We start from the raw sequence: 14,434 nt of genomic DNA, 5'->3' as shown, positions 1-14,434 counted from the left end.
GAAGCCCTTCCACAATCCACCTCTGCAAGGATTCTAGAGCAGAGCTGTTGATTGTTTCTCTCCCAGGACATTCCTTTGGGATCATTACTCATCTGGAGTTGTCCCTAAAAGGAGAGGCATTCTCATGAAAAGGAAGGGGAGGAAGGATTGTGGTTAAGTCTGCAAGAGGCAGGGAATGGAGAACAGCTTCCTACTGCAGCTCCAAGGAATATACAAAGAAATGGAAGGAAAGGGGGAAGGGGGAAGGGAGGGGGCGGAAGGAAGGAAGGGAGGAAGGAAGGCAGGCAGGCAGGCAGGCAGGCAGGGAGGCAGGCAGGCAGGCTAGGACAATTAAATAAAGCAATGAAATTAGAAGGAAAGAAATAGAGAAAGGAAAAAAGGCAAGCATGAGATGGCCAGGTGTCCTACTTTACAGAGGACAATCCTCTACTTTGGAGCACTGGCTGATGACAGTCCTCTCTTTGAAGGTATCCTCTATTTGATGGGCTGTGCAGTCCAGTCTGGATTGAGGATAATGAAACCTACGAAGGAAGAGCACTGAGGGCCCTTGAAGCCGCCCATCCAGAGTTCGCACCTGGACTGCAGCCTAAGCAAGGCACATAGGTCAGCTGGTCAATCTCTCCACTGTGGTGAGATGTCTTGTAATTCTTAGGGACGTATGAGAATTTCATTTCAGTTTACAAATCACTCAGACATTACTCACAATCTCAAACGCAGAGGGGAGCAATTTTTGCATTCGCTTTCTCAAAATGTGTACTTGACAAATGCACGACTTTCTCAAAATGTGCAACTTTGAAATCACCCACACTTTAGTCTTTGGGGAAGTTTTGCACTAATTTGAGGGGGTTACACAACTTTCACAATAAACATGTGGACGGGGTGAACTGGTAGACATTGTTTCCTTGAACTTCCAAAAGCCTTTTGACAAAGTCCCTCACCAAAGACTCCTGAGCAAATTTAGCAGCCATGGAATAAGAGGAGAGTTCCTCTTATGGAACAGTAACTGGTAGGGGTGTACAAAGTGGGTCTTCTGCCTTGAAATTTGAGCCAGAACTCCACTGAGGTGATTTTCTGCCCTAATTTTGGAACGGCTCCCCTTACTCCACCCCATCGGATTACCGATCAGAGAACCTCCCATTTTCGGATAACCGCTTCCTCATTTTTAAAGATAAAGAGATGAAACTTGGCACAGTGATAGCTCTTAAGTAGGGCATTAGGCATGCCAAGTTTGTATCAGATCCATTCATGCTTTGAGTTTTTAGGAACTTTTATTTTTTTTCTCCTCAATCGTTACCCCCACACAGGCACAGGCACAGGCGCTCACACACACACACACACACACACACCAGTTAATCCACCCCTATGCATTTGTGGAGGGAGCTTTTATCCCTTACTTTGCTGAGGCAGAGCTCCACTGTTGCTGGTGGAAGTTTCTACTTCAGCCTTCTCCAACCTAGTGTCCTCCAGATCTATTAGATGGACACCTCCCCGCCACTCACTGGAAGCCCAGCCAGCCAACAGGAGTAATAGTTTAATTGAAATAAAGACCCTGCTTAACTCAGGTGTAGAAGCTTACTCACTCACTATGCCAGCCAGAACCAGCAGCCAGTTAGTGATTCCCACTTCCCCGAACACTGTGATTGGAGGAGAACATGGTCACAGGCAGTGCTGTGGCAATTCCTAATTGGTTAGCCACAGATGTCAACATCAAAGCTACCCCTCACCCCACTCAGCGTCTTCCAAATATGGAGATATTAAAGATAAACGGAGCAAACACGTAGCTTATAAGAATCAGGAGACTTTGAAAGCAAGAAAGCAAGTTTGACCCCACATTTCTTGAAGGGCCGCCTTTTCCTTTTCCAGCCTGCCTGCACTTTAAGGTCATCAACGGACACCCTCCTCACTTGCCTGCCACCAATGGCAGTTAGGCTGGTGAATGCAAAGAAGAGGGCCTTTACCGTGGAGGCCCCACTCCTCTGGAATTAGCTTCCCTCAGGGGTTCATCCAGCCCTTTCTTTGCAGATCTTCAGGAGGGCCCACTAGTTTTTGTTACCCTTTCCAAAGTCTGTGGGCTGCAGTTTTTGTTGGTGTTACTTGTTTCTCATAGCATTTTCTTGAATATATATATTGCTTTTTTATTAGATTTATTTTGGATTGTTGCATCTCGAACACCATCTTGAGAGGGTTCTACCCTTAAAGGCAGCCTAAACGTCATTTTAAATATTAAATAAATAAATACTTCCTAAAAGAAAGTGTAAAAAGGGAGGAACTGCAAAAAGAAAGAAAAAAGGTCAGGGCCAGTCCTATCATGCAGGAGGATGGAGTCACCTGCTTCAAGCACCACTATCAGGAGGAGGGAAGTTGAGGTTGAGATGCTGAAAGGCAGGGGTGGCCTTGATTGTGATGGAGTGGAGACACTGTTGGACTTGTATTAAAGTGTCCTGGGTTCTTCTCAATCAATTGCTTACACCTCAGCCATGATGCTCCCTGAGGATCTTGAGCATCCCTTGTCTTGCATCCTATGCTACTTTACAGAAAAGTTATGGGAAGGCATGATGCAAGACTTTGATTCAGAGGGGGCTCAAAAAGCAAACGCCCTTTGCTTGAAAAGCGTGGCCTCATTTTGCTTTAGGTTCCACCCCCCTCCTGGAGTTTTCCTGACTCAAAATCAGGTATGATCTCTGGAAGGGTAGCCAGGTGACCTACTTTACAGAGGATATTCCTCTATTGACCCACTTTATTGAGGACAATCCTCTATTGGAAAGTGTCATCATTTTGATGATCTGTCCTGTCCAAGTCAGGCTTGAAGTCAAAGAACCATAAGAAGGGAAAGCCCAGGGACCTTGAAGTTGCCCACCAACACTTAGCACCTGGACAGCAGACTGAGCAGGCAAACAGGTCACCTAGACCTTAGCTAGATGGGGCAAAATCCCGGGGCGATCCTCGGGATCGTCCCTGTGCATTCACATGATGCACAGGGGATCCCAGGATCAGGGAGGGATGATCCCTCCCTTGCCCTGGGATCTCGCCCTACCCTTTGAGCCCGTTTTTTCCACGGTCCTGGGCTGAGCCCAAGACCGCGGAATGTGTGGCCGGGCATCACGGTTTGTCCTGGTTCCTCGCAGTTACCTTACCTTTGGCACATGAGCGCTCGTGCGCATCTTCCCCTTTAAGAAAAACAACAACAAAATGGCGGGCGCGATGCCTCTCCCTCTGAGGTCATCACGCGCCACGTGTGAACAGAGGAGGAGATCTCATGATAAAAATATTGTGAGATCTTCACCCCTCCGTCCCACTAGACCAGTAGGTCTAGCTAAGGCCCCAGTCTTCATCACTATAGTGAGTAGTCTTGTATTTTTATTTAAATAATGGTTATTGTTTTTAAATTTGCACCTAAAGTTGAATATGAAAATATTGTGCAATTGACCATTTCTCCCCCCCTCCCATGTTCCACCATCAGTGAGTTGTGACACCAAGTCCCATGATGCCTGCCAATCAATGATGCTCATTTTCAACTAAGGAGAGACCTTGTAGAGTCTCTCCTGCAGTGCTGGCTTTAGGCTTGGGGTGAGGGTGGGGCTCTTGGAGAAGATGTCTCAGTATACTCCATCCCTGAATGGACCTTTCTCCTCCTTACTGCTGATACTGTTGCCCATTTGCTTAGCCTCTCCCTTTAAGCAGCTGTGCAGATTAGGCCCAGAGGGAGAGGGCAAGGTGACCAAAGGCAGGTACTTACTCCTCACCACTGCTCACTTTCTTTTATATCTGGTCACACTAGTGTAGCTCCTGCACTTTAACTGTTGTGATGAAGAGGGAATTTCACCAGGTTCTCCATATATACAAATGACCTGCTGAAATTCCCTTTTCTATGCAACTGTAAAAGATACAGGAGCCCTGTCCTCCTTTCCATATGGTCACCCCATTCCTGGTCAACAGCTGGTTGGACACTGTGTGAACAGAATGCTGGACTAGATGGCCCCATGGTCTGATCTGTCAGGACTCTTCTTATGTTCTTATATGGATTACCATAAAATTAGCATATGCAAATTTTATGCAAATTGCCAGCCTATTTTTACCGTTTTTTGGCAATGCATTTCCTCTTCTTCAGTGATGCATGAGTGGCCACACTGCATCCAGCCTTAACGCATGTCCATCCATCGGGCCTTAAGTGGCTCTGCTTTTTGCAGACAACCTCAATGCAATGCAAACGTCCAGGGAGAGAATCACCCTCTCCTTTCCCCAGCCTAGAACACTTGGAGAGTTATGTAAATATGTAAGAATCCTTCTAAACAGGAATGGTTGAGGGTTGCATAATCCACACTGTGGAGGGAGGGGGAGGAGTGATGGGCCCCATACAGTTCACAGGCCCTCGGGTGCCATTCCCTCGCCTGCACACATCAGTTCAGGATTCAGAGACTGAGTAGAGCAGGCAACAAAAAAAGCTGGTGATCCAAGGGTTCAGCCCTTGCAGTACATTCTTTGTATGTGAATGAGTGAAGGGAAGGGATGTGTTGAAGAAAGGGTTACATTACATTCTCCTCCTCCTCCATCCCACCACTCCAAGATGATGTATCTACCAAAGCATTTCTTGTTCCACTTGGCTCTCATCAACAGACAGCATTATCTCAAGCTTTCAATGGACTGCAGTCAGAGTTTCCACCTTATGCTTAGCCACTGGTTCTTTTTTAAAATTCTTGTGTATTTTCTCATGGTGGAATGTGTAGAGAAAGGAAAGGGAATGAACAGATGAAGGGAGGCATGGCAGCAAGGATCTTTTTCTTTATCTTGGAGAGAATGATGAAAATGCCAAGCTACGAAATCTGACCATCAGTTTACATTGGGTCAGCGAATCACCACAGAAGGAAATATGAGGACCAGGGAGGGGCTTAAGGATGATCCCTTAATGCAGAGGTGTTGAACCTCTGAACTGAATTCCATTTTAGAGTTACTCTTGGGGCCCACATTCCAGTGGTGGGTGGGGCCAAGGGTAAAAGAGGCAGAGCCAAAAATACCAACATAAAGTTCTTACTGCCAGTAACTAAGCCTTAGGGGAAGCATTTAAAGCTTTTAGAATGAGTGGTGTGTGTGTGTGGTGTTACACCCCACAAGTCAATTCCCAAATGTATGTCTGCAGTTTGTAAGTCTGTGGTTTTTAGAATGTTGGCCTGAAGGGGAGGAGTTAGAATGTCTTGGGAGGGGGGAGGAGTGATATATAAGGGAAGGACTGAGGAGTTTTCTGGGGGGACTTGTTAGGTACTCTTAGAGTCTGTAGTGCTCTCTGTGTTTAGGGTACTTAAGTTCTGGGAAATTTGAGGGTCAGTGTAGTGAGTGGTGTCCTTAGAGTGTGGTGTGCACGTAGTTGATGTATATCAATCAATACTGATAATAAAGAAAGTTCAAGAGTGATTGTGTGAGAAAAAGGAAAGCACGTATGTGAATGAGTGACAGGATTGTATGGAAGGTTTCAAAAAGGTTTATAAATGTTGTTAGTTGAAACAAAGCTTGTGAACTTTTAAAAATAAATTTTGATTGTTTGTTTTAAAACTACCACAAAAATCCCACCTGTCTGTTTGGCATTTATCATCTTAAGTTTACACATTCATCACCCACTCTGACAATCATTCACCTAAGCAGATATAACTCACAGTGGTTTATTTTATATAGTGAAATCCTTCTCCATTTTAACCCCTTTCTCCACATAGTTTGGAGGAAGGTGGGTTTCATCCCTTGCCTCAGGCATATCAAGCGGTGGTGCTTGGCTTGAGCAGGGAGTAGCCGCGGCCGGGTCTGGTGTTCAGAGCCTGTGTCGTGGCAGGGGGGAATGCACAAAAGCCAGGAAGCTATCCAAAGATTGGTGGTCAAGAGAAAGAGGGCAGAGCCTGGGGAAGGCAGTGTAGCCATCTGGGATACCATGAAAGGATTGACTGGGACCCCGGGAGGACCTGTTTTGCCCTGCCCTAGGCCTAAACTTCTGCAGCCATGGCTTAGTGTAATCTGTTTCTTGACTCTCCCAGATGACAAGGGTCTCATTCAGAGGGTGTTAATGGTGGGCTCCTTGAATTACCGATGTGTGGTGGTCTAAGATGACCTTCAGACCACATTGTGATTTGAGTGGTGAGAAGTTGCAGGATGCAGGGCTCGCCCTGCCATGAGGCAGAGTGAGGCAGACACCTCAGGCAGCTGATCTGAGGTGTCATGAAAGGGCAGCAAGTTGTTAATTATTGAGGGCACAATGCTATGCAGGTTTAGACAGAAAAAATGTCCTACATCTCCCAGCATTCCCCCAGCCAGGACATTTTTCTGTCTAAACATGCATAGGATAGTGCCCTTAACGTATTATGATTGTACTTTTAGTACTGCCAGGGAAGTGGAGAAGCATTTGTACCATTTTCTGCCTCAGATGCCAAAATAGCTTGACTGACTTTGGGTACTCTGCACCTTGACTTAGGGCGAGGGGGAAGACTGCAACATTTGCTGCTTTACCTCAGGATGCAAAATGTGGCAGGAGTTGTAGTACAGGGTTTTGTTGCCTTTGCATGTACTAGAGACTTATGATATATTTGTTATATTTCCTCTGTTCATAAATATGCATGCAGAGCTCCAGCACAGCAAGGTTCTACAGCACAGCAAGCAGTCACCACCACTATTCCTGCACTAAATTCCAAAAGTGCTGAGGTCTACATCCCAGCTTGAACCAACTCCACCTGAAAACCCTCTGCTAACTTCCTCTGTTTAAAGTTGTTGTTGTTACTTTATATCCTGCTTTTCGTCCTCTTGCAGGGAACTCAGGGTGGCTTACATGATCCTCCTCCTCCTCTCCATTTTATCCTCACAACAACCCTATGAGGTAGGTTAGGTTGAGTCTCAGTGACTGGCCCAAAGAACATGGGCTAGACTAGAACCTGGATCTCTCATGTCCCACAACACCACACTTTCTCTCAATGGGTGTCACATTCCAAAGTCTGGAGTCATTGAGGAAAATGCTTCGTTTTTTGTTAAGCTCCCAGTACCTTTTTGCATGGAGGAAGTGATAAACATCTGAAGCAACCCAAAGTAAGCACAACTAGCTCCCACATATCTGGCATTATGGGGAAAGGTTATTTGCAACCAGGATGATCAGCAACCAGGATGATCAGGGGTCTGGAAACAAAGCCCTATGAAGAGAGACTGAAAGAACTGGGCATGTTTAGCCTGGAGAAGAGAAGATTGAGGGGAGACATGATAGCACTCTTCAAATACTTAAAAGGTTGTCACACAGAGGAGGGCCAGGATCGCTTCTCGATCCTCCCAGAGTGCAGAACACGGAATAATGGACTCAAGTTAAAGGAAGCCAGATTCCAGCTGGACATCAGGAAAAACTTCCTGACTGTTAGAGCAGTGCGACAATGGAATCAGTTACCTGGGGGGGTTGTGGGCTCTCCCACACTAGAGGCCTTCAAGAGGCAGCTGGACAAGCATCTGTCGGGGATGCTTTAGGGTGGATTCCTGCATTGAGCAGGGGGTTGGACTCGATGGCCTTGTAGGCCCCTTCCAACTGTGCTATTCTATGATTCTATGATTCTATGAAGGAAAGAAGATTTGCTTTCGGGCAAACGTCAAACCAACCCTGCACTTCTACCGGTTTGAAGAGAGGGGACATTTGCAACCCAACTTGCCCTCTTACCAAAATCCGTGTGGGTAAAAATGTGTCACAAGGATCCCAAATACACAGTTGCCAGCAGCGTACATAGCCGTGTCTGCATTCTGCTAATTCCAAGGTCTGTGTCAAGGGGAACCCAGTTTCTGAAACCTGAATAAATTATGGAAATATTATTTCCTCAAATACCAGTGTTCAAGCTCTGGGGGTGACATAGTTTATGGAGCCAAATCTTCACCACTCACACTCAAGAGGGATGTATCAGCAGGCATGGAGGAACCTGGCGGACTGCAAGATCTTTAGTGCTGGGGGGGGGGGGACCTAAACTGTGGCTTAGTGGTAGAGCACCTGTTTACATGCAGAATGTCCCAGCTTCAATCCCCAGCATCCTCAGGACTGGAAATATTCATGCAACTATAACGGGATAAATGGACCATGGCAGTTCTAGAGATGTGAAGGCCCGGGGGTGGGGGGGGGAGGAAGATGGAAAATTTGGGGGAAACCTGTTGTTGTTTTTCCCATTTTTCCCCTGAAGCCGTTGTTGTTGTTGTTTTCTGGAAAATTGGAAACATTGGAAAAAAATGAAGAAAAATGGATTATGGAATATTTTAATTTAGCATGATGAATAAAATATTTAAGACAAGATGTTCATATATTTACTTCTCCAAATGATTTCTAAAAACTATGTACAGTATCAGACTATTATAATTTCTGTGCACCGAGGACAAGCAAGTCCTAGGTTGCAAACTGAGACTGAAATTGATAATGATAGCTAGAGCTGAGAAAATGAGTCTGACTAAATTTCATGCATATTCATTGAATCTTGGGTTGTCCCCCCTTCTCCCCCCCCCCCATTTTATGGGAATGGGTGATTTGTGTCTGCTTGACACTGTGGAGGACTAGCAGAAACATAAATAATTTTCTTTGTTACTGATGTTGATGGTTTCTTCTGTTTGTTTTTAATTGTTTTTTGCCTTCTCATAAACTGGCAAAACCAAAGAGGTTCCTTACAGTTCAGGTGTTCCTAACAGTTCATGAGCTTGTAGCTCCATTTGTTACCAAAAACAGTAAAAATTTAAAAAAGTAAATTAAATTTGTAATAATTGTTTTAATACACTGTACTTGTAATATACCAAATGTGATAATTTTATGCCAAACCAACTTGTACATAATTACATTTTATGTTCCTAAAGTAACAAAGTGACTTGCATTCTGTAAAAATTGCTAATATTGCATTTTTTAAAAAAAAAAATTCAGAAAATTTCCTGTTTTCCCCCATGGCTTCAAAATTTCTGGAAATGTTACATCTCTAGGCAACTCCCTGTGTTCCTAAGGTGAGTGGATTAGGCTGCTCAATCTCCACACTCTTGTCACTATTTTCATGCTTGGAGAGGGACAGCAAAGAGGAAGAGGAGGAAAGCCAGGGTGCTCCAATGGTGGATTAGTGGACACCTGTCATGCCTGGGCGGCCATGTGACCTGTTCTACAGAGGACAGACCTCTCCTTCGACTGGATGCTAGAGCAGCCTTCCTCAACCGGGACTGCATCTCCCAGGATGCCCCAGCCAGAGCCAAATGTGGGAGTTGTAGTCCAACACATCTGGAGCACCCCAGGTTGAGGAAGGCTGTCTAGATGAATGTCCTCTATGTTGAAGGTGTCCTCTATTTGAAGGGGTGTCCAGTCCAGTTTAAAGATAAAGAACCATCAGAAAGAAAAGCTGAACTTTGACCATCAACAGCAACTGGACAGCGGACGGAGCAAGGCACACTGCTCACGTAGGCAACCTTCCAGCCTATGGTGAGAAGTACTATAGATTTGCATCTATACATTAGCATATGTAAATTTCATACAGATCTCTCTCTCTCTCTCTCTCTCTCTCTCTCTCTCTCTCTCTGTGTGTGTGATCCATTTCTGCATTTCTGTAGTTCATTTCTGCATTTCTGGTAGTTCATAAGTGGCCACCCTACCTAGGCCCAAGCCAGGAAGTCTCATTCTCTGGTGACTATTCTGAGGCTGAAGACCACATGAGACCCACCCACACACACAACCCTGGCATTCCCAGAGGCACCCCTGACAAGCGCAAAGAGGCCACACCAGGCCCTTCAGCAAAAGTGCTCCTTGAGGAATCCACTGACCCTGATACTGATGAACTTATCTCACCCGTGGAGTCAGAGGAGGAGGCAGAGAGACCACCTAGCCCTAGAGAGATGCTGGCACAGGTAGCCTCAATCTGTATCATCAGTTTGTTTCTGAGTCTTGGCTTTGCCTTGATCCTTCGGCCATGCTTGTCCCTTGGCTTTCTCCTTTGTATTTGGACTGGGCTTCGCTTAATGACTACAGACTGGGCTTCGCTCAATGACAGCACCCTGTGGGTGGGTGGACCTTAGCAATTGCATGATGATGCCACCACCAACTAGGTCATGACACTCTCTGTTACCATTCTTGGAGCCCAGAGGGTAGACTGAAGTGGCCAGAGGGTAGACTGAAGTGTCAGCCAGCCAAGGCAAGGACATATATCCATAGTTGTTTCTGTTGCCCTTCTGTTGCTTCTCATTACTCTTACACTCTCTGACATTCTTGGGGTGAGCCTAACCCTGATTCCTGCCCTTCCCAGCTCTCCTTTCCCCATATTGGCTTGTGAGAAGAGCAAAGAATGTGGAGCAAGAAGTAGGGGGTCCTGACTTGCTCTTTGATCAACTGGAATTTGACAGCTGGGATGAAACTCCCACAAAGTCTATTACTGGGAGGTCTGTCCAAACATCTTCCTGAAGAGATTGGCGCCACAAGATATAGATGGAGCCCGGTAATGCTTATGGGCCAAATGTCCAAAATGGGGGGTGGGTGAGTGTAAATGCTATTAAAAACTTTGTTAAGATCTGGATCTCCTGAATATTTCACTGGGATACTAAATGCAAAGCTACATAACAATGTTTGGATGTGATATTCTCGCTAAAAATAACCCAGATGATTTCGTTTAGAACCTTTCATTTGTATCTTTGTTGCATTGTTTGTAGTAAAGGACTACTTACGTGGTTGTTTTGATCTTTTCTTTGTATTGCTTATGGGCATTGTATTGTTTTAATCTTTGCATGCATATATAAATGTTTCCCTCTATTTCTGGTGTTCAGGCATGAGTGCCGATGCGTACACTTGAAATGGCGCCACCCATGCACACAAGGGAGGTAGCAGCAGGGTTGGGAGAAGCCCAAGGTTTGCAGAAATACAAAAACATTTTGGGGGAATACAGGAGGAGCTAAGTGTGCTCAAAGGCCATGGAAGGCTGACTCACTGTCTTTACAGCACCAGGTTGGTGCCACTCCAACTCCAAACCCCACGCTATCCCTGGTGTGCGGTGGTGGCAAATAGTTCTAACAAGGGGAGGCGGTGCGTGCTTTCCGGCTGCCATTAGGCTTGCTAGTACCACCCTTTCCCCAGCATCCACCAATGAATAGGAGATCGCCTTCCACCCAGGAATGCCCACGGACTGGTTCTGAGCGAGGACAGGCTGGCGGAAGAGCCAGGCTGACCTCGCTCTGCCTAGAAAAGTCCACGTAACTTTTGCCTCTTTGCCCCGTGATGGCTTCAAATCTGCAGCTGCGTCATCTAACCAACACAGGGTGAATTTGGAGCCACCCTGGGACAAAGATGACATCAAGACAGCCCCCAGATGAGAAGGGAAATGGGAGAGGCCACTGAACAAGAATACTGCAATATATTGTGGCAGGCCTAGATACTGCTGAAAGACAACAAGTTAAGGGGAAATGCAGGCACTGCCATGTAGCTGGGAGCTTCTCATAGGGTAGTGGATGGAGTTCTGGTGGATGGGGTGATTGCTTGGTGGAAGGAAGGAAGGAAGGAAGGAAGGAACGAAGGAAAGAACACAAGGGATGTGTACAGAGAAAGCAGGTGATTTCTCAAGCTTGGGACAGATCTACACCTTGTGTCAAATCATTACAAATGTGGAATAAAAGGCAGGGAATAACACTAAGGCAGCAGCATATGGAATGTGGATTGTGCCCCAACAGTTATCAGTGCACTTCAATACTTCTATAAAGCAGTGGTGTAGATCTGGCCTAGGAGTCCCGTGGGGAATCCACAGAGAGACCGCTGTCAAAATTTCCTTTGAGTTGCAAAGTCAGGCATTTCTAGGAAGTCTTCTTCCAAGATGCACCCAGGGGAGTGGAGAGGAAAGAACCCTATATAAGACACCTGCAGGGTTTACCAGTGCAGGCTTCAGGTTTTGGGGTCCCTTAGGGGCAAGACACCCCCATTCCTTAAGGGAGCTCTCCCCCTCCTCCTCTTAACCACTGCTGCCCATTCATTTGCCCGCTGCCTTAGGAGCCAATCCACATGACCAGCCTGAGGGCCTGTGGAAGGCAGCTGGGGGATGCTGCAAGATCTCCTGGTTCTTTGCTCACATCCTCACAGAGAGGGGGGTGGGCTGGTTCAGACAACACGCGAAACCATGCTGCTTAACCACAAAATGGTTAAGGCATTGCATTAAGGTTAATGTATTCCCTTAATCATTATGTGGTTCAGCAGCATGGTTTAGCGTGTTGTCTGAACCAGGCCAGAGCAGGCAGTGCAGCAAAGAGGAAGAGCAGCAGGTGGACAAGGTAGTTTGGGAGGTTGGCAATGCCCCCCAACTGCAGCAGTGGGGTTCCTGGCAGGTAACCCAAAGATGCCAACAACTGATGCTGGCCTTTAAGCTTCCTCCAAAGTTATATCATTGGGGCTCGGTTGTTGCCTTACAATGCAATCCTAAGCACATTTTTTTCAATGCATATTTCATAGAAACCAAGGAGGTCAGGTGCCCTCCTTTACAGGAGACAGTCCTCTTCTTGAAGAGCTATCAGAGGACAGTCCTCTTGTCTGAAGGTTCCTTTATTTGATGGGATTCCCAGTCCAAGTCCGGTTGAAAGATAAAGAACCATGAGAAGCGAGAGCTAGTTATTATTATTTTTTCAATTTATATTTATACATATAAATTAGCATATGCAGATGCTATGCAAACTAGCACCCTCTTACTTCCTCGTTTTTGGATGATGCATATAAATGGACACCCTTTTGAAGATGTGTAAGTGGCCACGCCTACTTACTCCTAAGATGTCTCAGGGGGTTATAAATATTTTGTTGTGGTTGCTATGGCCATGACACAATTTAAGAAATCTTAGACAACTCGTCCTATAAGCTTCTGTCAATTAATTGACAAATCAATATTAATATGCCAGCAAATCTGGAAAACACAAGAACGGCCATCAGACTGGAAAAAATCAACTTATATCCCCATACCAAAAAAGGGAAACACTAAAGAATGTTCAAACTATCGGACAGTGGCACTTATTTCACATGCCAGCAAGGTAATGCTCAAGATCCTGCAAGGTAGACTCCAGCAAGTCATGGAGCGAGAATTGCCAGATGTACAAGCTGGGTTTAGAAAAGGCAGAGGAACTAGAGACCAAATTGCCAATATCCGCTGGATAATGGAGAAAGCCAGGGAGTTCCAGAAAAACATCTATTTCTGTTTTATTGACTATTCTAAAGCCTTTGACTGTGTGGATCATAACAAACTGTGTCAAGTTCTTGGTGGTATGGGGATACCAAGTCATCTTGTCTGCCTCCTGAGGAATCTGTATAACGAACAAGTAGCAATGGTAAGAACAGACCATGGAACAACAGACTGGTTTAAGATTGGGAAAGGAGTACGGCAGGGTTGTATACTCTCACCTTACCTATTCAACTTGTATGCAGAACACATCATGCAACGTGCTGGGCTTGACGAATTCAAGGCTGGAGTTAAAATCGCAGGAAGAAACATTAACAATCTCAGATATGCAGATGACACCACTTTGATGGCTGAAAGCGAGGAGGAGCTGAGGAGCCTTATGACGAAGGTGAAAGAAGAAAGTGCAAAAGCTGGGTTGCAGTTAAACCTCAGAAAAACCAAGATTATGGCAACCAGCTTGATTGGTAACTGGCAAATAGAGGGAGAAAACGTGGAGGCAGTGACAGACTTTGTATTTCTGGGCGCAAAGATTACTGCAGACGCTGACTGCAGCCAGGAAATCAGAAGACGTTTACTTCTTGGGAGGAGAGCAATGACAAATCTTGATAAAATAGTTAAGAGCAGAGACACCACACTGACAACATAGGTCCACATAGTTAAAGCAATGGTATTCCCCGTAGTAACCTATGGCTGCGAGAGCTGGACCATAAGGAAAGCTGAGCGAAGGAAGATAGATGCTTTTGAACTGTGGTGTTGGAGGAAAATTCTGAGAGTGCCTTGGACTGCAAGAAGATCAAACCAGTCCATACTCCAGGAAATAAAGCCAGACTGCTCACTTGAGGGAATGGTATTAAAGGCAAAACTGAAGTACTTTGGCCACATAATGAGAAGACAGGACACCCTGGAGAAGAGGCTGATGCTAGGGAAAGTGGAAGGCAAAAGGAAGAGGGGCCGACCAAGGACAAGATGGATGGATGATATTTGGGAGGTGACAGACTTGATCTTGGGGAAGCTAGGGGTGGTGGCAGCCGACAGAAAGCTCTGGCGTGGGGTGGTCCATGAAGTCACGAAGAGTCGGAAATGATTGAATGAATAAACAACAACAACACATTGAGCAGGGGGGGGAAAATTCTGAAGCAAATGGTATTTTTTCTTTGTTATAGAAAAGAGAGAAAATTCCCCTCTTAAGGCTTGTTGTCTGCACTTTTTTGTAAGCATGTGTATTAAAAATACTTTTATTTGCCTATTTTTAAATTTGCTGACCGATTAATCAGGCCATATTTTTAGTGGAT

Source organism: Elgaria multicarinata, chromosome 11 (genome assembly GCF_023053635.1).
Source record: "Elgaria multicarinata webbii isolate HBS135686 ecotype San Diego chromosome 11, rElgMul1.1.pri, whole genome shotgun sequence".
NCBI lineage: Eukaryota > Metazoa > Chordata > Lepidosauria > Squamata > Anguidae > Elgaria > Elgaria multicarinata.
The sequence above is the reverse complement of the archived record's forward strand: the minus strand, read 5'-3'. Positions refer to the sequence as shown.